The following is a 23853-nucleotide window of genomic DNA, read 5'->3' on the forward strand; positions in this document are numbered from 1 at the left end:
TCTACCAGCTGGACCGTGCGCACCTGGTGAAGGCCTTCCGTCTCTTTGAACGCCTCAGCGTGGACTTCAAAGGGCCCCTCCCCTCCACCGACCGCAACACCTATTTCCTCAGTGTGGTCGATGAATACTCCAGATTCCCCTTCGCCATCCCATGCCCCGACATGACATCTGCCACCGTCATCAAGGTCCTCAACACCATCTTCGTTCTGTTCGGCTTCCCCGCCTACACCCACAGTGACAGAGGATCCTCATTCATGAGCGATGAGTTGAGTCAGTTCCTGCTCCACAAGTGTATCGCCTCGAGCAGGACGACCAGCTATAACCCCAGGGGAAATGGACAGGTGGAGAGGGAGAACGGGGCGGTCTGGAGGGCCGTCCAGCTGGCCCTACGGTCCAGAAATCTTCCGGCCTCCCGCTGGCAGGAGGTCCTCCCTGATGCACTGCACTCCATTTGGTCGCTCCTATCCACTACGACTAACGACACACCCCATGAACGTCTCTTTGCCTTCCCCAGGAAGTCCACCTCAGGGGTGTCACTCCCGACTTGGCTCGCAGCTCCAGGACCCATACTCCTACGTAAGCATGTACGACTCCACAAGGCCGACCCGTTGGTCGAAAGGGTGCAGTTACTCCACACCAACCCCCAGTATGCCTACGTAGAGTACCCCGACGGCCGCCAAGATGTTGTCTGTCTCTGGGACCTGGCACCAGCAGGTTCCACACACACACATTCCCCCAGCCCAGCGCCACCCTCCCCTCCCCTGGCGCACCCAGCAGCAACCCCCCCCGAGGACCAACCGTCCTCCCCACGCCCGAGGATGAGAGGATCTCGGCACGCTCCCGGAGTCACCAAGGACCCGACCGACGCCAGAATCGCCGCCACCACTGCGTCGCTCCCAACGTCAGATCAAGGCTCCGGACCGGCTAAACCTGTACTTGGTTCTGGACTCAAAATTTTTTTTCTCTGTATATTAAACTTGAGCTGTATATAGTTCTCCTTCACCCCCGCCGGACTCAATTTTAACAGGGGGTGAATGTGGTAGTAACCACTGCTGTATATATTAGGATATGTGTGGTAAGGCTCCTGTACTACAGGTATGGGGGTAGATCCCTGCCTGCTGGCTCCACCCAGTAGGCGGAGTATAATTATGTGTGCTCCCCATACTGCAGCCATTTTGGCAGCTGCTGTAGGAGGCCACACATCTTTGTGTAATAAAGCCTCATTTGTATTCAACTCTCGTCTTTGTGCAATTGATCGTGCATCAATAACCTCCACCAGGCATTTGAGATTGACCAATTAGGGTACCCCTTTCTCTGTACATAACAGTAAGAAGTCTTACAACACCAGGTTAAAGTCCAACAGGTTTGTTTCAAACACTAGCTTTCGGAGCACTGCTCCTTCCACGCACACTCATCCCAGCCAACATGATAGAAGTGTGGAGAGAGCCACCCGGTTTACAGAGATGGAGCTCGGAACTTTGCTGGACGCCATGGAGGAGAGGCAGACCGCCCAGGAGTGGGAAGGATGCTGCCACCCGTTGCTGTATACCGGGCCTGGGTGCAGGTGGCAGACGCCATGAGTGCCAAGGGCCCCACTGCCAGGACAGGCCAGCAGTGCCGGAAGAAGCTGCATGACCTCCTCAGGGCGGCCAGGGTGAGTAGGCAGCACTGTGGTCCTAGCCTCCCCAAACACCTGTAAACCCTCTGCCACCCATGAGGGTGACCAGACTCCACCCGCCGGCAGTGTGTGCGCACCTCACTCTGCACCACATGCCAGCACACATAATGACCACAATGACCAGGAGCCCTGGCCACGAAGGCCATTAGCTACCCAACCCTTGTGCTGCATATGTTCAACTGCCTAACATTGGGCACTTTCTATCGGCCGACCCCAATTTCAATCCCAGGTGAACAGCAGTGAAGAAGAGGAAATGGACGACGAGAGTCCTTGAACCGTAACCCATGACATCCCGGAGCACCAGTCTGGGGATGACACTGACTTCCCGACACAGCTGTGTCCAACGCCTTCCATCATTCCAGAGACACTCACCTCGGTTGGGTACATAAGTGAAGAGGTTCCTGAGGCACTATCTGGTGCGCAACGCACATGTGCTGCAGTACATCAAGTGGAAGTAAGATCCCCGAGGGGGTGGACAGTCAGATACGGCCCGACTCCAGGGACTCCCTGCCATCCGGATAGGTTACGGGCTTCTGGAAAGGGTAATCCCATCGATAATGGGGTTGCAGACACAGAGCCAGGGACTACATGAGGGGTGTCAGCAACCTCCAGCACCTGCAGGTGCAATTGGAGGAGTCTAACCGCATGCAGGGGCAGGAGACGGTGCTGACCATGCATGCCACCCATGCCAACATTGCATGCGCGGTGGAGACCTTGGGGGGTGGGGGCGATGTTATTGGCCATTGGTTAGGATGTCCAAGGCCTGGGATTCTGTGTGGGCGGCGGCCGAGGCACAGGACCGGGTGGCCCTCAGGACAGGGTGGCCCTCTCACAGGCAGCCATGTACCAGGGCCACCTGGACCAACACTCTCGGGCTTGGCCCAATCACAGTGGGTCATGGCTGAGGGCGGCGGCAGCATTGCCCGGGCGCTGACTAACCTGAGCCAGGCAAAGAGGGAGGTGACACAGTTACTGGCTGTTGTGGCACAGTCGCAGAGGAAGGTGCTCCACTTACTGTGCTCCATGGCCATGAGCATTGAGACACCTTCGAGGCTGGAGCAGGCCTCCAAGACTGGCAGTGGCAAATGGCGGGGGAGCCTCAGGGGTTAGCTCCACTCGCACCCAATCCCAAGGCGTAGCTTGGGGGCCATCAGGCACCCCGAGGTAGGAGGAGCCAATGTGGCTGGTACTAGTAACACCCTCAGGGGTGGCGCCGGAACACCACAGCACCTTGGACTCAGCCCTCTCCTGTCCCTGATGCATCTGATGGGCTGGTGTGCGGGTGGTGGTGGAATGGGGGCACCCAAATGGCTGGCGTCACTCTGCGCAACCACAGGCCTCGGAGAACAGTCAGTGGGGCATACAGCAAGATGGCTGTCTTGCAGGCCGCGGTAACGGTGGTCCATGCCTAGACATCCCAGTGGGATCACCACAAGCCTGCAGCCTATCCCCTGGTCACCGCCATCACCTCCCGCTGCCCCATTTCCTGCAGCCAAGAACAGAAGGCCACAGTCGCGCTACTGCATGGCCTACTTCCTCTTTCTCCCTCAGCAGCCACGGTGCCTGTTTCCTGATTTTTGAAATCTCAAGTGAAGCTCGCTGTTGGTAATTCCTTCGGCAGAGGTAGAGCAGCGCAGAGGCCACAGAGAATACCGGTCAGATCCGCTAATGATATGCCAACGGCGTTTACTGTACATGCGGAGTAGAATGCATTGATGCCGCTGTCGAGGCACCAGAGCAGGCATTCTGACGGGCACCCTGCGACGGCCACGATTCTCACCTCGCATGCATTCTCCACCCAATCGCTTTTCCTTATTCCAGCGTTGGCCAGCAGAGTATCCCGCCCATTGTTTCTGGGGAAGAATAGTGGCTGATTTGATTGGTGCATTGATTGAGCCACAATTCCTCCTGGCCAGCTAGGAATAAACAACAGAAAACATGATCTGGAAGATTTCCAGTCAGATATTAAAAGAGAGAGACAGTTAAACAGAAGTCTTTTTCCTTAGTTACAGCCAGTCAGATTCATAGAAAGGCCGACAGGAAAAAAAGTGCATACTTTGCATGCTAAGTGGGCAGTGTACTGTATTTATTATTTTCATTGTTACAAGGAATGATGCAGAATCACACGCAATTAGATTCACTACAAATGTTTCTCTGTTCACTTAACAATTATAAATCAAACTATTTTGTTGAATTGTATTCAGCCTTGTCTCATTAAAGTCTGCCTTCCGATAGATTGTAAATGCAAACTTTGATGCATATGCAAAATTAGAGTCTCCACTCCATTGAACATACACACAGCACTAAGCTCTGGATTCCCATCCGTAAAGCTCTCTGCCTCTCTAGCTTCCTTTTCTCCTTGAAGGCAATCCTTAATACCGAATTTTTGACCAGGTTTTTGATCATCTGCCCTAATATTGTTTTATTGTGATTTGGTGTAACACTTTGCTTTATGACACTCCTGTGAAATGTTTGGAGACATTTTGTTTACCTAGCACCTTTAAGGTACTATAAGTATAAGTTGTTGTCATTGAGATAAGGGGCGGGATTCTCCGACCACCCCGCCGGGTCGGAGAATCCCCAGGGGGCGGCGTGAATCCCGCCCTACCGCCCCGGCGCCGGCTGCTGTATTCTCTGACGCCGTTTTTGGGCAAGGGCGGGACTCCCACCATGACAGTCAGGGGCCGTTGGCAGCGGCCTCCCCCACCCGGCGATTCTCCGGGTCCCGATTTGCCGAGCGGCAATCCGCTTTTGGCCAGTCCCGCCGGCTTGGGTTATGCATGGTCCCACACGGCGGGACCTGGCAGGTAAGTCAGCATCGGCGGTCCTCCCGGGGGGGGGGGGGGGGGGGGGAAGTGTCTGGGGGGGGGGGGGGGGGCGGAGGTGTCCGCGGGGGAGCCCCCATGGTGGCCTCGCCTGGCCTGCGATCGGGGCCCACTGATCTGCGGGCGGGCTTGTTCCGTGGGGCTATTTCTTCCTTCCACACTGGCTCCTGTAGGGCTGCTCCATAGCCCGTGTGGAGAAGAGTACGCCCTGCGCTTGCGCCAAAATACGACAGCGGTCCCGCGCATGTGCGAGATCACAACTGCCATTCTGCGCATGCGCGAACTCACACAGTCCCTTCGGCACCAACCCCTCCGGGTCCACCTAGCCCCTGAGACAGGTGGGAATTCCTCACCTTGGGGGCCCGTTGACGCCGGAGTCGTTGGCGCCGGTTTACCCGCCGGTGTGTGAACTTAGTCCCGGAAAGGAGAATCCGGCCAAGTTTTTTTTTAGTTGCCTTCTGAATGGTAGTTACATTTTGAGGCCCTGACATTACCTATAAGATTGTGGTGTGTGAATGTTTAATTTGTTTGTCTGAACTCGTTCCTTTGCTTCTTTTAATGGAAAGGCTAACTAATTTTAAATAGACAGGTTAATTATTTTGCTAAAATGTGTGTTAGGTATTTATATGCTCATAACCCATGGTGTAATATTAGGGTGAAAGGAAGTTCACATCATTCATCATACACAAAATTTCTAGTCAATGTCATGATCCAATCATTCTCAATCAGGGATCCATAATACAAATTCATTAGAGTTACAAATTTCAGATCTGCTATTATATTCTCTTATGCATACGTTCTTTGGCCTCTCCTGTATGCAGGTCTGTTGTCCCTTACAAGCAAAAGTGTATGTGTGCTGCCTCATATCCGTCTGTACAATAGTGGGATCCCATGTTAATATATCGAAGTTTACTGGTGATAAGAAGCAAGGTGAGAAAGTAAGCTGCGAAGAGGGCATAAAAGGGCTGCAAAAAGATGTGTACTGGTTATGTGGTTGTGCAAGAAGGTGATTGACTCATCAGGGATAACGTGCGCAAGTGTGAAATTATCCACATTGGCTGGAAGAATTGAAATCAGCATTTTTTGTAACTGGTGTGAGGCAAGTAAATGCTGGTGTTCAGAAGGATTTGGAATATCCTTGCACACAAGTCACATAGTTAACATGCAGGTACAATTATGATGGTAAATTATATGTTAGCCTTTATTTCAGACGGGTTGAAGTATATGTCTAAGTCTTGCTGCAAATATACAGGCCTTTTGTGAGATCACACCTTGGAGCATTGTGTTCAGATTTGACCTGCTTACCTAAGAAAGGATACACTTGCCTGAGAAGGGGATATAAGAAAGTTCACTAGATTTATACGCAAGCAAAATATTCCAGATGCTGGAAGTCTGTAATGAAAACAAAAAGCTGGAAAGACCGACAGCATCTCCAGAGAGAAAAACTGCCTCAATTTTCACACACATAGAGGTTCTCTGTTGTTGCGAGAATGGTGCTGGAGGCCTGAATCCAGATATCATGCCCCCGAATCTGGCTCCTACCATTTTCGCAGGGTGTAGGGGATTGGGGGTGGAACAAGATTTGAACATCCATTGTTCATGGAGACAGCTGGCCAGGTTAAAATGCGGCTACATTCAGTCTAATTTTCACAAGAAGGAAGTGCAAAGTACAAGTTGTACATATTAGACCTGGTAAAAGATATTCAAAACCTACCAAAGTTGTTTGGCGAGGTACGGTATCCCTTTGGAAAGTTAGGGTACCCATTTTAGATATGATCCAAGCCTGGGATGCCTCTGGGAAAGGTCACGTGCTCTTATGGGGAGGTAAGATGCACTTTGGGATTCTTAAAAGTTGACATGATGTGCATAAGCTCATTGGAACTGCCAAAGAAGCTGCCAAAGGGAGCTGTTAAAGGGAACTGTCAAGATATCAAGGCATTTAAATCTCCTGATCTATAAATATTCAAAAAACTGTCTGCCATTTTTTTAAAAAATCACTATATCATGGCTGATTCGCTACCTCATCTCCAATTTCCCAAGCTATCTCACTATCCTTTAATATCTTTAGTATTTAGAAATATATCGTTCACTGTTTTAAATATACTGTGTGGCTATGCCCCCTCAGCCCTTTGAGGTACATAATTCCAAAGATTCACCACTCCCTTAGGGAAGAAATTCTCCATAATGTCTTATATGGCCTCCCTCGTATTCTGATACTGTGTCCCCTGATTCTAGAACCCCTCTCAGCTAGGGGAAACATCCAACCTGATTGAGCTCTGTAAGAATTCTGTATGATTCAAGAGATGACATCTCTGGGCAGCACTGTAGCATTGTGGATAGCACAATTGCTTCACAGCTCCAGGGTCCCAGGTTCGATTCCAGCTTGGGTCACTGTCTGTGCGGAGTCTGCACATCCTCCCCGTGTGTGCGTGGGTTTCCTCCGGGTGCTCCGGTTTCCTCCCACAGTCCAAAGATGTGCAGGTTAGGTGGATTGGTCATGATAAATTGCCCTTAGCGTCCAAAATTGCCCTTAGTGTTGGGTGGGGTTACTGTGTTATGGGGATAGGGTGGGGGTGTGGGCTTGGGTAGGGTGCTCTTTCCAAGAGCCAGTGCAGACTCGATGGGCTGAATGACCTCCTTCTGCACTGTAAATTCTATGATCTCATTCTACGAAACAAACCCAGTCTCCTCAGTCTTTCCTCATAGGATAATGTCACCATCCTAGGGATCAATCTGGTGAATCTTCGCTGTACTTCATCTATGGGAAGTATATCCTTCCTTAGGTAAGGAGACTAAAACTGTATACATTACTCCAGGTATGATCTCACCAAGCCTCTATACAATTGCAGAAAGACATCTTTACTCTTGTACTCAAATCCTCTGGCAATCAAGGCCAACATATAATTTCCCTTTCAAATTGCTTGCTGTACCTGCATGTTAGCTTTCAGTGACTCATGAAACACCAAGGTTCCTTTCGATATCAATACTTCCCAATCGCTCGCCATTCTGCATTTCTGTTTTTCCTACAAAGTGGCTTATTTCGCATTTATCCACATTATAGTCCATCTGCCGTGTTCTGGCTCATCCACAAGCCTGTGTAAACCCCCTCAAAGCCTCTTTTTATCCTCCTCACAACAAACATTCCCACCCAGTTATGTGTCATTTGCAAACTTGGAAATATGACATTTGGTCTCTACACCTAAAGCTTTGTTATGTACTGTGAATGGCTGGGGTCCAAGCACTGATCCCACCATTCACTGCCTGCCAATCTCATGTGCTCTAATTTTGCTTACTAACCTCTTATGTGGGACCTTATCTGAAGCTGTCAGAAAATACAAATACTCCATATTCACTGGTTTCCCCTTATCTATTTTACTAGGTACATCCTGAAAAAACTCCAACGGGTTTTTAAACATGACTTCCCTTTCATATGGGCGGCATAGTAGCACAATGGGTAGCACTGTTGCTTCACAGCTCCAGGGTCCCAGGTTCGATTCCCGTCTTGGGTCACTGTCTATGTGGAGTCTGCATGAACACCCTGTGTTTGCGTGGGTTTCCTCCTGGTGCTCCGGTTTCCTCCCACAAGTGTCGAAAGACATGCTGTTAGGTGAATTGGACATTCTGAATTCTCCCTTCATGTACCCGAACAAGTGCCGGAATGTGGCAACTGGGGGCTTTTCACAGTAACTTGGATTGGATTGGAATGGATTTGTTTATTGTCACGTGTACTGAGGTACAATGAAAAGTATTTTTCTGCGAGCAGCTCAACAGATCATTAAGTACATGGAAAGAAAAGGGACTAAAAGAAAATACATGAAAATACATGATAGGATAACATAAGGTATACACTGTAACTACATAAGCACCAGCATCAGATGAAACATACAGGGGTGTAGTGTAATCAGGTTAGTCCATAAGAGGGTCATTTAGGAGTCTGCTTGTGTGTTTTTAGCGGGGAAGAAGCTGTTTTTGAGTCTGCTTGTGTGTTTTTAGACTTCTGTATCTCCTGCCCGATGGAAGAACTTCATAGCAGTGTTAATGTAAGCCTACTTGTGACAATAAAGATTATTATTTATTATTAAATCCATGTCGACTCTCCCAATCCTACCAATATTTTCTCAATGTCCAAATATCACATGCTTTATAATAGATGCCAACATTTTTCTGACTTCTGGGTAGGATTCTCCGCCGGCATTTTGCTGGCAGCCTGGAGGTTTCCTGACAGCGTGGGGCTGCGCAACAATGGGAAACCCCATTGACCGGCCGGCAAAACGGAGCATCCCGCCATTGTGCTGAACCAGAAATCTGGTGCGGTGGGATAGAGAATTCGGCCCCGAATGTCAAGCTAAAAATCTGTCTCCATTTTCTCTCTCCTTCTCTTCTGAAATATTGGGGTTCCATTTGCTACCTTCCAATCTGCAGAAACCATTCCAGAACCTATAGGATTTTGAAAGATTATCACCAATGCATCCACTTTCTTTACAGCTACTTCTTTCCACACACTAGGGTGTAGCTCATCAGTTGATTTATCAACTTTGAAGTCCATTGATTTCTCCAGAACTATTTTTTTACTTGTACTACTTTCTTCCAGTTCCTCACTCTTACTGGTCCCTTGATTATCTAATATTCCTCAGAGGTTTTATTGTATTTTCCTCCCTGAAGGCAGACACAATGAGGAGCATTTTCCATTACTGTTTTCGAGAAGTGGGAACGCTGTCGGGAGTGGAAAATCCCATAGGATTCCCAAAATCCTGGTGAGATTTTCCATTCCAATTGTGCCACCCCCCCCCAACCTTGCTTGATTATCCATTCACACAAATGTCAGCGTGAATCAGGACAATTAATGGGTCTTTTTCAAATTGGCAGCCGGTGACTTGTGGGGTACCACAGGAATTGGTGCTAGGACCCCAGCTATTCACAATATATATTAATGATTTATATGAGGAAACAAAATGTAACAACTCCAAATTAGCAAATGACACAAAGTTGGGTGGGATGGTGAGCTGTGAGGAGGCCGCAGAGATGCTTCAGTGTGATCTGGACAAGTTGAGTGAGTGGGCAAATGAATAGCAGATGCAGTATAATTTGGATAAATGCAATGTTATCCATTATTATAGGTAGCAAAAACGGGAAATGAGATTATTATCTGGACGGCTGTAAGTTAGGAGAGGAAACTGTGCAATGAGGACTGGGTGACCTCGTACACCAGTCACTGAAGGCAAGTGTGCAGGTACAAAAGACGATAAAGAAGGCAACTGTATGCTGACCTGCATTGTGAGAGGATTCGAGTACAGAAGCAGGGTTGTCTTCCCGTAATTGTACAGGGTCTTGGTGAGGCCGCACCTGGAATATTTTGTGCAGTTTTGGTCTCCTTGCATTAGAGGAAGTGCAGCGAAGGTTTGTTAGGCTGATTCCTGGGATGGCAGAACTGATATATGAGGAGAGATTGAGTCAGTGAGGATTGTATTTGTTGGAGTTCAGAAGAATGAGGGAGGATATCATAGGAACCTATAAAATTCTAACAGGACCACACAGGGTAAATGCAAGAAGGATGTTCCCGATGGTGGGTTTTTCCAGAATCGGGAGTCAGTCTGAGGATACGGGGTAGACCATTTAGAACAGGGATGAGGAGAAATGTCTTCATCCATAGTGTGGTGAGTCTGTGGAATTTGTTACCACAGGAAGTAGTTGAGACCAAAACGTTGTACGTCTTCAACAAACAGTTAGATTTGGCATTTGGGCCTGAGGGAGTCAAAGGACTGGAGTGAAGCCAGGATCAGACTATTGGGTTGGATGATCAGCCATGATCAGATAGTGGAGCAGGCTCGAAGAGCCGAATGGCCTCTTCCTGCTCTTATTTTCTATGTTTCTATATTTCTATGTGAGTGCTTGATTCAGGGAGTCAGGGGGACAGGGTCATTCCAGGGCACTGCCTGGGCACAGTGGCAGGGAGAGTGCTGAGGGAGTGTTCCTTGTGTGGTGGGACGGGGTGGGAGGGGGGGTGGAGGAGGAGGAGGAGTGTTGCCGGTGTGGATGTTCTGGGGTGGGGGTTCCTTATCATGGGGGAGTGTTCCATCGGGAGGGGGGCAGTTCCACGTGGGATGTTCTGTGGGGTGTCAGGGAAGGGTGGTGTTTGGGTGGCTGCGAGCGTCCCCTGACTGGCGTGGCGCGATTCCGGCCCCTGCCGAATCTCCGGTGCTGGAGAATTCGGCGCCCCCCCCCCCCCCCCCCCGGTGATTCTCTGACCCAGTGGGGTGTCGGTGAATCCCGCCCAATCAGTTTACACTACTGATACGATTTGCTGCTTAACAAAAACTGACAGTGAGAATTGACCAAAACATTCTCTTCTGACCACAGACACACATACCTATCCATTCAGACATTATTTTTGTATTATTCATTCTCGGGATATTGGCATCCCTAATGAGGTTGGGCTATTTGCCAACTCATCTTTGCCCTTGAGAAGGTACATATGAGTCTGCTTCTTGGACGACTGCAGTCCATGTGGTGAAAGTATTCACACAGTGCTGTTTGGTAGGACGTTCCAGGAACTTGGAATTGGTGACGAGGATGGAACATCAACATATGTCCAAGTCAGGATGCTGTGCGACTGGAGGGTAACGTGAAGGCGATGGTGCTCCCACACACCTCCTGCCTTGCATATGAAGTGCATTTGCATAGAAAGCTGACAGAATGTTTGAACTCACTGCACAAATAGTGAAAATATGTAAAACATACAATTGAAAAGACTTAATTGCTTAAGAAAGAGGGCTGGGAGGGGAAGTTGCTTTCAAACCAGTGTCCTCAACATCAAGAGCCACAGGATCCGCCACAAAAATGTTTGGAAATATTAAATGTCGATGGCGCAGTTGGCACAACGCATAAACCTGATGGGAAGAATTCTGCAGGGCTATGGCGAAAGAGCAGGGGAGTGTAACTGATTAGATAGCTCTTTAAAAGCACCCATATAAGCACGATGGGCAAAATGGGTTTCTTCTACACTGTAGGTAATAAATTCTATGTGCTCCAAAATATGAAGGCATTTTGCCTGACCTAGAATTAAAATGTGCTTAGACACCTGCGCAGAGCCGTAATACCGATCATTACATTTGAAATATTTTTAGTTCAGTGGCAGTCTCTAAACGTTTAAAGTAGTAGCAACTTAGTTTAAAGAAAGGGAAACGAGCATTTCACAACTTAAGAACATCACTGCACTTCATCGCAAATGAAGTGCCTTTGAAGTGTAGTCACAGTGCAGAGCAAGATTCCACAAATAACAATGATATAATGACCAGATAAGGTACTTTTTTGTTTAAAGTGGTCTTTGCTGAAGAAAAAGTGCTGGCCAGGACAAAGGAGAGAACTGAACCGGCTTAATTAAAACTAATGCTTTGGGATGTTTTACCCCCACCTGAGAGGAATGTAAAGAGTTTAATGCCTCATCTGAAAGATACCCACTGCCTCAAATCCTTCTGACTAAAAAATGCCCAAAGGTCAAAGAGATTCCTCGGTTGGGTTGGCATTGCATATTGAGTCACATCTGGGGAATCTCACAGCAGAACTCTGAATGTATACTATTCTTTGAGTGATTACATCCTTGGTTAGATAAGAGCTGCTAAATATTTTTTTCCAAAGCTGAAACCATAAATTTGATGAAAGCCTATTTTAATACAATTAATTTCCCTACCTACTCAGTTCAATCCATGAGTCCAGGGCAGACCCAGTTTCTAGAGCACTTCCAATTTTCAAGAGACTTTTGCTATTGTAAAATGCATTAATGGCTATGACTCATCTGTATATCTCGACATTCATGTAGAGAAGTTGAAATGCAAATGTTGTCATCACATAAGCAACACATGATTTAACACCATTGCACATTATAGCCAGCATTGTAATTTTGCTCCACACACTATGGCCAAGAAATTTATGATGGGTCCATTGTGAAATTTGTAATAGAAGCCATTATTATTAGATTAACGTGCAACCAATGCTATCCACACCTTATTGGCAGCATACATTCTCTGGGGTGGAGGGAAACTAGGAACAAGATATTGGGCATCATGACATTACAGAGAGGCAGTGTGAATCCCTGATACAGCCAATGCTCAATGGTTATAGGCAGCAAGAAATGTTTTCTAAGGGGGAAATGGCTGAAGCCGCTGATGGGGTACCTAGATTCTTTCTTATAGTTTTCAGGACCCACGTGCAAGAAATCATTGATAGGAGGAGGAAGAATCTCTCAATTACAGAAGAAGGCTGATGACCATTCATCAGAGAACATGGCTTGCTTGCTAATGAGCTTTAATGTAGTGGCTAAGCAAAAGGAGAAAGGCTCCAACTCACCTCCGAGCATGAAGGGAGGGGGGGGGGGGGGGGGGGGCATGTCATTAACCATGGAAGAAATGGTCTGCTCCATTAATTCAGTGATGGAGACCATCATGGTAGAGATTCTGCTGACATCTTTATACCTGACATGGAAACTCAGACTGCTGCTGTCTTGGCTCTGGGGCTTTTGATGTATTGGGAAGTGGTGGGATGGTTCAGGGATAAGTGGTTGTCTGACAGCTCTGGAAATGAGGGGAATGGTAAGCAGTGTTGCTTCTGCACATACCCCTTGTCCTGCTGCTCTGCCTCATCCTGCGTTTCTTTGGGTACAGGTGGTGGCAAAGGCTCAACCTCTTGTATGCAAAATGATGCAGGGTTACGGGTATTGGGTGGATACGTGGGTTTGAGTAGGGTGATCATTGCTCGGCACAACATCGAGGGCCGAAGGGCCTGTTCTGTGCTGTACTGTTCTATGTTCTATGCTGCACACCGAAGCATGTCTGGGGTGTAATGCAGAGTTCCTCCAGATTGGTTCAAGTAGCAGCACCATTGTTTAAGCAAGTCAATGTATGCTTAATAAAATTTTGGGTGGCGGCATGGCTCTCATTGTTCGTCAGCTCAGCGTCTGGACTGTCCTCCTGACAATAGGCATGAGTCATTTCTACAGGAGATATCTCTAGCCGCCAAGTCTGTGACCATCCCTGGCTGAAATAGAGATTGTGATAGGGGATTAGCACAGGATGAAGATGTCATGACAAACTGTGAAGAAGTGAGATACAAAACTGCCTGTGCAGTGCCTGTGGTCACAAAGGAGCTGCACGATGAGGGATCAGAATTCCTTCTGTTGAGGGAGATACCAGGCTGGTGATGGAGAGCACTCGGGAAGATAAGTATAGTCTACGGCCCTTTGGGCCCTAAGGAAGAGTGCAATGTACTTCGATGACGGGAGCTCCCAAGAAGTCAAAGTTTAAAAATTACAAAACCGTTGACATCCACAGACAGTGTTGCCTGTTATAATTCTGGGTTCTCTCCGGGTGCTCCGGTATCCTCCCACAAGTCGCAAAAGACATGCTTGTTAGGTGAATTGCACATTCTGAATTCTCCCTCAGTGTACCCGAACAGGCGTCGGAGTGTGGCGACTAGGGGATTTTCACAGTAACTTCATTACAGTGTTAATGTAAGCCTACTTGTGACACTGATGAAGATTATTATTATCATTGTTCAATCACTGAGTCCAGGAGGAATCTGGAGCCATCACTCCTTAACATAGATTTATTGGCAAAAAACAGAGAACATAGGTGCAGACTCCCTTCTCCTCCCCCCCCCCCCCTCCCCCAATCCCACAGGTAGATCCAAACCTTGTATATACTTAAAAATATTGCCCATATCTTTCTCCAATTCGTAACGGATGCTCTCATCTACAAGTAGAACATGCACTTCATTGTGACAGGATTGCTACAATAACATAGTTCAAGGTTTGGTTTGCAGATCTTTTTGGAGATAGGCTACAGTCTTCCTGTGAAAGAATAGGCACCACAACCTCTGCTCCTCGATGAGATTGATATAGTCAAAGTGTTTCCTGTGAATTATGATCTCCTCCTACCCACGTCTCTCCCGGAGGTTCTAATGAAAGGTCTGCCTGACCTGTGGAGAATTTCCAGCATTTTGGGTTTTTGTTTCAGATTTCCAGACCTGCAGTATTTTGCCTGACTGACTATTCCTTCCTTCACTCACCTGCTGAAGGAGCTGCGCTCCAAAAGCTAGTGATTCAAAACAAACCTATTGGACTTTATTCTGGTGTTGTTCGACTTCTTACTGTGCTCACCCCAGTCCAACGCCGACATCTCCACATTATTCCTTCCTTGTGTAACAGAAGAAATAGTGGAGAGAAAAAGTGTCCAAATGTTGACCTGTTGCCTGAGTATGAAGCACTTTAAAGTGTGCTGTTGTAAGGTTCTTGCTGATTGAGAGTCCTATGATTTTCAAAGGAAATGTATTACACACAGAGCCAGGTGCTAGGACAGACCAGAGTCCAAGAGCCAGCCAGGACTCCTATTTTAATTTTATAATTAGATTTTTGAATACTTCTGGGCAGTGCCCTGGATTCCTACAGTACAATGTGGTGAGAGGCACACTTCCAACATTGGGCAGGCACACGACCCAGCATATTGGAACAGTAGGAGCCCATTTCACAGCTGAATTGTGAAGGCAGAGTGATCTAGGCCTATTGCTGCAGTATCCTAATGAAACATCACACCATTCATGTTCTATCTTAAGAACTTAGTCAGCATTGCATCAGCAATGTCCCCGTCCACCACCTGCGTTTCTGCACAGTAATGATTCATTTTAGAAAATTAGCATTACAACAGAAATGTGAAACTGCCGTGCATCAAAAATAAAACAGCAAGATCATCTCCTCGGAAGGCAGCACTACAGCAGACCTACTTTACCATAACATTACTATAGAAAGGTCTCATTTAAAGCTTCTGAACATCAGCAGACTGCTTTACCTTGATTAAGTACTCTGTTCAACAATAACACTGCTGAATAACTTGACCATGATGTGGAGAAGCCGGCGTTGGACTGGGGTGAGCACAGTAAGAAGTCTTACAACACCAGGTTAAAGTCCAACAGGTTTGTTACAAACACTAGCTTTCAGAGCACTGCTCCTTCCTTAGGTCACCTGAGGAAGGAGCAGTGCTCCGAAAGCTAGTGTTTGTAACAAACCTGTTGGACTTTAACCTGGTGTAAGACTTCTTACTGGAATAACTTAACAACACACAAAGGAGTGACAAGTGCTGCTGCACACAAAATCAGTGTTATAATTTTTCTAGGTGTTAGCTCCGCAGTTACTGTATCCTTTCGGTCAGCACCTTGTAAAATTGAAAGACTATCTTCACACACATCCCATTGCTTCACTAATGTCCTTCCTAAACTGCTCGGCAATAAGGGAGCAACATTTTATCAAGGTTTTTCAACGCTTTAGCAATTGGAACCTAATCTGACATTAGCAGGAGAAGAACTTTGTGGCATTCAGTAGCTCATCTGATCAGTAAATGACCGGCTCACAAAGACATCTGAATACTAATCTCTTCCTTGGCCTGTTGTGTGGGGTTTTTGGTACATGCAGGTAAAAGTACTAGCTATTTTTATTCCGGACTCGAAGAGAACAAGTCCATCTGCACATGAGAGTGATCACCAAATATAACTTTTCTGGGACATTTTCAAGGAAAAATAAAAACGTTAAGTGCGGAAAGCCTCTTCTTTCTGAATGGAATCACAATGTAAAGCTTGACTGACAAGAGTCAAGTACTTTATTTGCTCTTCAGGATGGAAGTGGTAAATCTTAATGACATTGACCAGAAAGTGAAGCTTTTCCTTCTGGAACAATTCATCTCATAATATTTAGTGAATCAGAACAGCCTCTTACAGGCATTCAAGCCAACCAGCTGAATACAGCAGTCATAACTTGAAGTTCAGTGACTGGGTGGCACGGTGGCGTAGTTGGTAGCACTAAGCCCCATGACGCCAAGAACCCAGGTTCAATTCCTGTCCCGGGTCACTGTCCATGTGGAATTTACACATTCTCCCCGTGTCTGTGTGGGTCTCACCCCTACAACCCAAAAGATGTGCAGGGTAGGTGGAGTTGCCACTCTAAATTGCCTCTTAATTGGAGAGAAATAATTGGAAACTCTAAATTTATAACAAAAAGTTCCGTGACATTCCCCAGGGGGGTACTTGGCCTGCGTGCTATTAAATATAACCTTACTATTTTGAATGGTTATCCATACAGCTGCAATGGTTTCTCTAATAAAAAGAACCTGTTTTGCTTTACCCCATCTTTTTGAATGGACGAGAGATTAAGCGCTTGTTTCGCTATTGTGCAGCTACCAGAAAGCTAGTTTTCTCACATAGCTTCCTCTTGAGTTTTAGCATTACTCAGCTTGTTCAAAGAACAAAGAAAAGTATGGAACAGGAACAGGCCCTTTGCCCTCCAAGCCTGCGCTGACCCTGCTGCCCGTCTAAACTAAAATCTTCTACACTTCCAGCATCCGTATCCCTCTATTCCCATCCTATGTATTTGTCAAGATGTCCCTTAAACGTCACTATCGTCCCAGCTTCCACCACCTCCTCCGGCAGCGAGTTCCAGGCACCCACTACCCTCTGTGTAAAAAAACTTGCCTTGTACATTGCCTCTAAACCTTGCCCCTCGCATCTTAAACCTATGCCCCCTAGTAATTGACCCCTCTACCCTATGAAAAAGTCTCTGACTATCCATTCTGTCAATGCCCCTCACAATTTTGTAGACCTCTATCAGGTCGCCCCTCAACCTCCATCATTCCAGTGAGAACAAACAGAGTTTATTCAACCTCTCCTCATAGCTAATGCCCTCCATACCAGGAAACATCCTGGTAAATCTCTTCTGCATCCTCTCTAAAGCCTCCACACCCTTCTGGTAGTGTAACGACCAGAATTGAACACAAACTCCACAAGTGTGGCCTAACTAAGGTTCTATACAGCTGCAACATGGCTTGCCAATTTTTATACTCAATGCCCCGGCCAATGAAGACAAGCATGACATTCTTGACTGCCTTCTCCACCTGTGTTGCCACTTTCAGTGACCTGTGGACCTGTACACCTAGATCTCTCTGACTGTCAATACTCTTGAAGGTTCTCCCATTCACTGTATATTTGCTACCTGTCTTAGACCTTCCAAAATGCATTACCTCACATTTGTCCGGATTAAACTCCATCTGCCATCTCTCCGCCCAAGTCTCCAAATGATCTAAATCCTGCTGTATCCTCTGACAGTCCTCATCGCTATCCGCAATTCCACCAACTTTGTGTCGTCCACAAACTTACTAATCAGACCAGTTACATTTTCCTCCAAATCATTTATATATATATACTATGAACAGCAAAGGTGCCAGCACGGAACCCTGCGGTTCCTGGTGAGGAGATTTGTTCACACATTTAGGGCTATTTCCCATTTCTGAAAATCAACCCAAAATATGACAACAGGAAGTAGCACATTCTATTTAGTGCATTAAATAACTAGCTCAGTGTAAACTGATTTCTATATTTAAAAAGTCTAACCAGTTGATGTATTGAACCCAGTAACAAAGAGTCTTTTCTCGGTATTATTGATTGCCTGAAAACCAGCTTGGTGCGTTCCCAATCCTAGCCAGCGAAGTGAACATCTAGGTCCTATCCAGATATTTTGCCGGTCCACTCGGGTAAATGCCTGCAAGGCATTTTCATTCAAGTAACATGAACCAAGCTATATTTAGAAACTCAACCAATGAAAAACTAGCCAATTATGTTCGCAAATTGTCATTTGCCAGTTAATCAAGCCATTCAATGACAGCTAAGTTCCAACCTCATTCATTCAAATTCCAACCCATAACATTATAACAGATGCCAGTTATAACAGATTTGAAACATGTGTAAGTTATGTTTCCAATCTCAGTCACTCAAAATTGGTGGTTGTATTTACAATAGTAGGTCGCGGTTCACCCAAAGAATTTCTATGTCCAATTTTGGGTGCTTTTGGCGGCTTGTTTCTCAGCGGCTGCAGTGTCAAGATTGAGACCGTTATTCAATGGCAGTTTGCCATTTTTTGGGCCTCGGTGAGTTTCTCCCATCAAGGCCACACTTTCACAGATTTCCTGCACTGGGGAGCTGAGCTTACCAGCAGGAATGACTCCTCACAGATTGGGGCGCCATTTAGAATGGCTGCCCCGATCTGTGGAACCCCCCCCCACACCTTTCAGGACCCCCCCCCCCCCCACTTTCAGGATCCCCCTCCACCTCAACCTTTTTTTGCCCCCTCAAACCCTACCTCACCCCCCACTTGCATGGGCTCCAGGCCCCAAACCCTGGCAGTACCAACCTGGCACCTGGGCAGCTTGGCACTGCAAGCCTGGCACCCTAGCAGTTTCCTGGCACCATGACAGTGGTACCCAGACACCCTGGTAGTGCCTGGGTGGGGCTGCCAGAGTGGCCAGGTGGCAATGCCAAGGTGCCAAGCTGGTAGTGACAAATGCCCAGCTGTCAGGTTTGCACTGCCAGGTATCTGCCCTGCCCTGTCACTAACCCCCCGGGGAGTCTTATGGCCCGTGAAACCCCCCCGAGGTGCCATCACACTAGGTCAACACCTGTGGACACCAGTATTAAATGGCGCCCGGTTGAGGCGGATATTTAAATGAGCCTAATGGCCTGGAGTAGCAAGTCTAGTGACTCACGTTCAACCGGCGTCCTGTGCGAAACCTGATTTGGGGCCATCCCAGGATTCACCCATTGCGCCCGGCTCCATGCCAGGCGCAATGTGATGGCTGAATCATGCCGTACTTTCTCTATAACTAGCTCATTATATTTCCAATTCCAGACATAGTATTAAATGCTTAGCTCTTTGCTAAATTTGCCACCGTTATTTTGATGCTCATATCTGAAGTCACCCCCCTCCCCACGTTGCCCCAGGTGAATGACAGCTTATTACGTCTTTGAGAGTGTTAATCCTTGCTTTAAAACATAGGTAGGACTTCAGTACGACACCTGGGAAAGAATGGTCAGACCCTGCCCAGAAATGGATTTTAGTTACTGGTCTCATGACTTTATAAGATTTAACTCCAGTCTTCAAAGCAATAAGACAGCACACATCAATATTTAGTTTATATAAACTAAAATATCAGGCCAATTTATTTGACAGAAAATGAGCAAGCACACAAGTAGCAGTCATATAATTTAGCTATATATTTATAACCTACCATCTTGTTCCTCTAGTGGACAAAATAATAAGATTGCAATGGCTTTGATTTATTCTGATTTTTATGGACAGGACATACCTGGGCAATTTTTTGGGTCCTTGCCAGTGTTGTACCTGTACTGGAACATTTTGTCAAGGGTTGCAGCTAATTCTGGAGCACAAGTCTTCAGTGCTATTGCTCTAATGTTGTCATAGCCCACAGCCTTTGCAGTATGTTGCAGGGAATGCTGTCACAATTGGGGATGGTGGGTTTTTGAGGGCCACAAATTTTGTGAACCCCTGAAGAGTAGGAATGCATGCGTAGCCCTCTGCACTATGCTGATGGGGGTCAAATTTCACTGGATCATCTTCTAATTGCATGATCAGATGTGAAAATATTAAACAAACACCCTTGATTTTTCAGATGGTGAAACCCATCCTTATTTCAGCAACAGATAATCAGGCCCTATGATGGAGAACTCTTTGGCAGGATGCCACAGGAATGTATGATGTAATTTGAAACCCTTTGCCTGTACTTTGAAGCATAAGCAGACAACAATCACAGGTTTGACAGTCATGCTCCCACTTTATACTCTTCAGCCATAATTTCCAATTTGTCTCTTCTACTCCTAAGTAAAACATTGTGAATATCAAAGAACTGCTAGCTAGATTCTCAGTCAAACCCACTTACAATACCAACCACACATTCAGGCCTAGTTTTTCTGAACAATTCAGCTATAGTCCCAGTCACTGAAAAGCATGCACACATCTTTTATTATGGTGAACTGTACATTAAACTGGAATGCAAGTAAAATTTTCAGTCAATTTGTTTAATAGGACAAGTATCTTAAAAATAAAGCCGCTGCACTGCACCAAACGAATTGGGCCTGGTTTTCTGAATTATATATTCAACGTCTTCACTTTTGCCTCATCCTACATACTTTCAGTATTTAATTGGCAGTGATTTCTGGCACTTTCACAGCATATTTTTGGAGACTGTATTAAATGAAATCTTTACATTTGCATTTCCTCTGCAAACAAGGAGCCTTTAACTACAGACAGCCATATTGTCATGATCTGAAATACAGTCGATCTTTGCAAATCGTTGTAAAAAAAACTCTTTGGAATGCATAAAAATGATGCTTGATTTTCATTAGAGTTTGCATTCACCAGTGAGAACAAAACAGATCATTTACACAGCATACAATAGCTTTTTAAAATACAGTGCTTTTATTACGAAGGACAGTGTTCCTTTTGTTAATCTATGTAGGCAGAACATAAGGTGAAAATAAACCACATGCTAGCGCAGCATTTTCTTCTCATTTTGCTCAGCCATTTTCAATAAAGAAACAACCAGTATCTTGTAAAGCCTGCAATACATTAGGTTTCGAACAAAAGCACTTACTATCTACTTCAACCATCTTGATTTTAACTCCTGAAAAGGTTATTAGAGCATGGTGGCATAGTGATTAGCACTGCTGTCTCACAGCGCCAGGGACCTAGGTTTGATTCTGGCGTCGGGTGACATCTGTGTGGAGTTTGCACTTTCTCCCTGTGTCTGCGTGAGTTTCCTCCGGGTGCTCCGGTTTCCTCCCACAGTCCAAAGATGTGGAGGTTAGGTGTGGTTTTGGGGTTACAGGGAAGTGGACCTAGCTAGGGTGATCTTTCAGAGTGTTAGTGCAGACTCAATGGGCCAAATGGCCTCCTTCTGCACTAGACAGTCAATGGATAACTACGGTAACAGATTGTGGTAATCGAAATCTGTTCTTTTTAAATGTAGATGTCATACTTAAGAAAACTCTTTTCAATGGTTCTATTTTAATAAGTCTCCCATTGCCATCAGATAGAATTTCATTGTGTTCACAGAAGGATGTTTGTTTGGAAAGACAAATGGGGAATACGCACAGTTAGGATTAACTTTGTTTGATGAATGCTAATTAAGTCAGAGCTAGTTTGATACAGGATGTAAATGACTTCAGGACGATGTGATGCCGTTACATCATTCTGCTGGGTTACAGACATATGGCTCAAAGACTGGCAGATCCTGTCAAACAGCATGTTGCAGCTGCTGTTTGCAAGGGACAAGCTCAGGCCATACATCCCAAAGACTGGTGGATCATATGGGGTGTGGGGGAAGGGGATGGACAGGCCCAGGGGGAAAGTCGAGGGAGGCGGGTAGAACGCTGGCTACGACAGATCGCTCATGGAGAATTGGAAACAAGGGCACGGCAGACAGCCATTTTGGAGGGCCACCAAACAAAAGTAAACCCCGGAGTGCAGGGGCACATCTACATGATAGATACAATGATATGGTCTTCGTCCAGGAGCCCCAGCTGAGGGGAAAGGACCGACTGTGGGTAAGAAAGAGCTGGGTGGGACAGGCTTACCAATCAAGCTATAGGATGAGGGCTAGGGGGGGGGGGGGGGGGGGGGGGGGGAGAGGGTGGCCATATTGCTCAATAAGATGACAGCATTTACAGCGATGAGGACAGTTACTGACCAAGGGGGATGGTACGTCATGGCTAGTGCTTTATGGATGGAGCACCAATGGTCTTTGTAAACGTGTCCGCTCCCAACTGGGATGATGCAGAATTCATGAAGAAAACCATGGCAGAAATCACTAATATAGACACACGCCAACTGATTATGGGGTGGGGGGGGGCTACTGCATACAAGACCTGTGGACAGACAGATCAAATCCCATGTCGGGGAAAAGATCAAATCTGGCAAAGGAATTGAACACTTTCATAGAACAGATGGGGGCAGTGGACTAATGGAGGGTAACACACCCAGGAGAGAAGGAGTTCTCCTTTCCCCAAGTACACAGGGTATATACTAGGATCGACTTCTTCATAGTGGGAAAGCGGTGTTTCCAGAAATAGTAGGAGCAAAATACTCTGCAAGAGTAATCTCCGACCATGCTGCACACTACATGGATGTGAGGTTGGAGGCAGGCTGGGCAAAAGGCCCCCCCCCCCCCCCCTCCATGGAGGCTGGACACGGCCCTCCTCACTGTTAAGGCATTCTGCGAATGGATATCACAGTCCATAGGTAAGTACATTACCAACAACCAAAAAGGTAAGAAGCAGAGGGCAGCTAGGCAACAGCTGGTTGACTCCATATTGTAGATGGATGAGCAATACTCCTCGACCCCTACCCTGGAATTACTGGCAGAGAGGAAAAAGCTATAGAATGGAATTTGACCTGCTCTCCACTGTGAAAGCAGTGCACCAGCTCTGCCAGACACAGGGTTCCTTTTAAGGACACGGAGACAAAATCAACCACCCGCTGGTTCACCCGCTGAGAAAGCAGGCAGCGATAAGGGAAATAGCTCGGGTCAAAGGCAGATGTGGCAGGCTAGTCACTGCACCAGAAAAGATCAACAAAGCCTTCATAACCTTCCATTGGGGGCTGTATACCTCTGAGCCCCCAGAGGAACATCAAAACTAGGAGCAGGAGTAGGCCATCTGGCCCTTCGAGCCTGCTCCGCCATTCAATAAGATCATGGCTGATCTTTTGTGCACTCAGCTCCACTTTCATGCCCAAACACGATAATCCTTTATTCCTTTGGCTTGTAAAGCAGAACAAGGCCAGCAGCATGGGTTCAGTTCCTGTACCGGCCTCCACGAATAGGCGGCGGAATGTGGCGACTAGGGGCTTTGCACAGTAACTACATTTGAAGCTTACTTCTGACAATAAGCGATTTTCATCTTTTTTCAAAATACGATCTGTATTGAAAACATTTAATGAAGGAGCCTCAACTGCTTCACAGGGCAGGGAATTCCATAAATTCACAACTCTTTTGGGTGAAGAAGTTCCTCCTAAACTCAGTCCTAAATCTACTTCCTCTTATTTTGAGGTTATGCCCCCTAGTTCCACTTTCACCCGCCAGTGGAAACAACCTGCCTGTATCTATCCTATCTATTCCCTTCATAATTTTATATGTTTCTATAAGATCCCCCCTCATCCTTCTAAATTCCAATGAGTGCAGTCCCAGTCTACTCAACCTCTCCTCATAATACAACCCCTTCAGCTCTGGGATTAACCTAGTGAATCTCCTCTGCACACCCTCCAGCACCAGGACATCCTTTCTCAAGTAAGGAGACCAAAACTGAACACAGTACTCCAGCTGTGGCCTCACTAACACCTTTGCAGTTGCAACATAACCTCCCTTATCTTAAACTCCATCCCTCGAGCAATGAAGGACAAAACTCCATTCGCCTTCTTAATCACCTGTTGCACCTGTAAACCAACTTTGTGCGACTCATGCACTAGGACAC

The 23853-nt window shown here is 46.6% G+C and overlaps 1 protein-coding gene across 10 annotated transcripts in view; it reads left to right on the forward strand.

Moving 5' to 3' along the window:
- Nucleotides 1-23853, forward strand: part of LOC119969166 (galactosylgalactosylxylosylprotein 3-beta-glucuronosyltransferase 1-like) — a 170975-nt gene that overhangs the window by 14288 nt on the left and 132834 nt on the right. For 6 of the 10 annotated variants that reach the window (XR_005461302.1, XM_038802397.1, XM_038802393.1 and 3 more), the window contains exon 2: nt 19998-20138. The exons of the other annotated variants lie outside the window; for them this stretch is intronic. The gene's annotated coding sequence lies outside the window, so the exon portion shown is untranslated. The remainder of the gene's footprint in view (nt 1-19997; nt 20139-23853) is intronic. 10 annotated transcript variants of the gene reach the window in all.

This window comes from Scyliorhinus canicula, chromosome 7, assembly GCF_902713615.1.
Source record: "Scyliorhinus canicula chromosome 7, sScyCan1.1, whole genome shotgun sequence".
Lineage (NCBI taxonomy): Eukaryota > Metazoa > Chordata > Chondrichthyes > Carcharhiniformes > Scyliorhinidae > Scyliorhinus > Scyliorhinus canicula.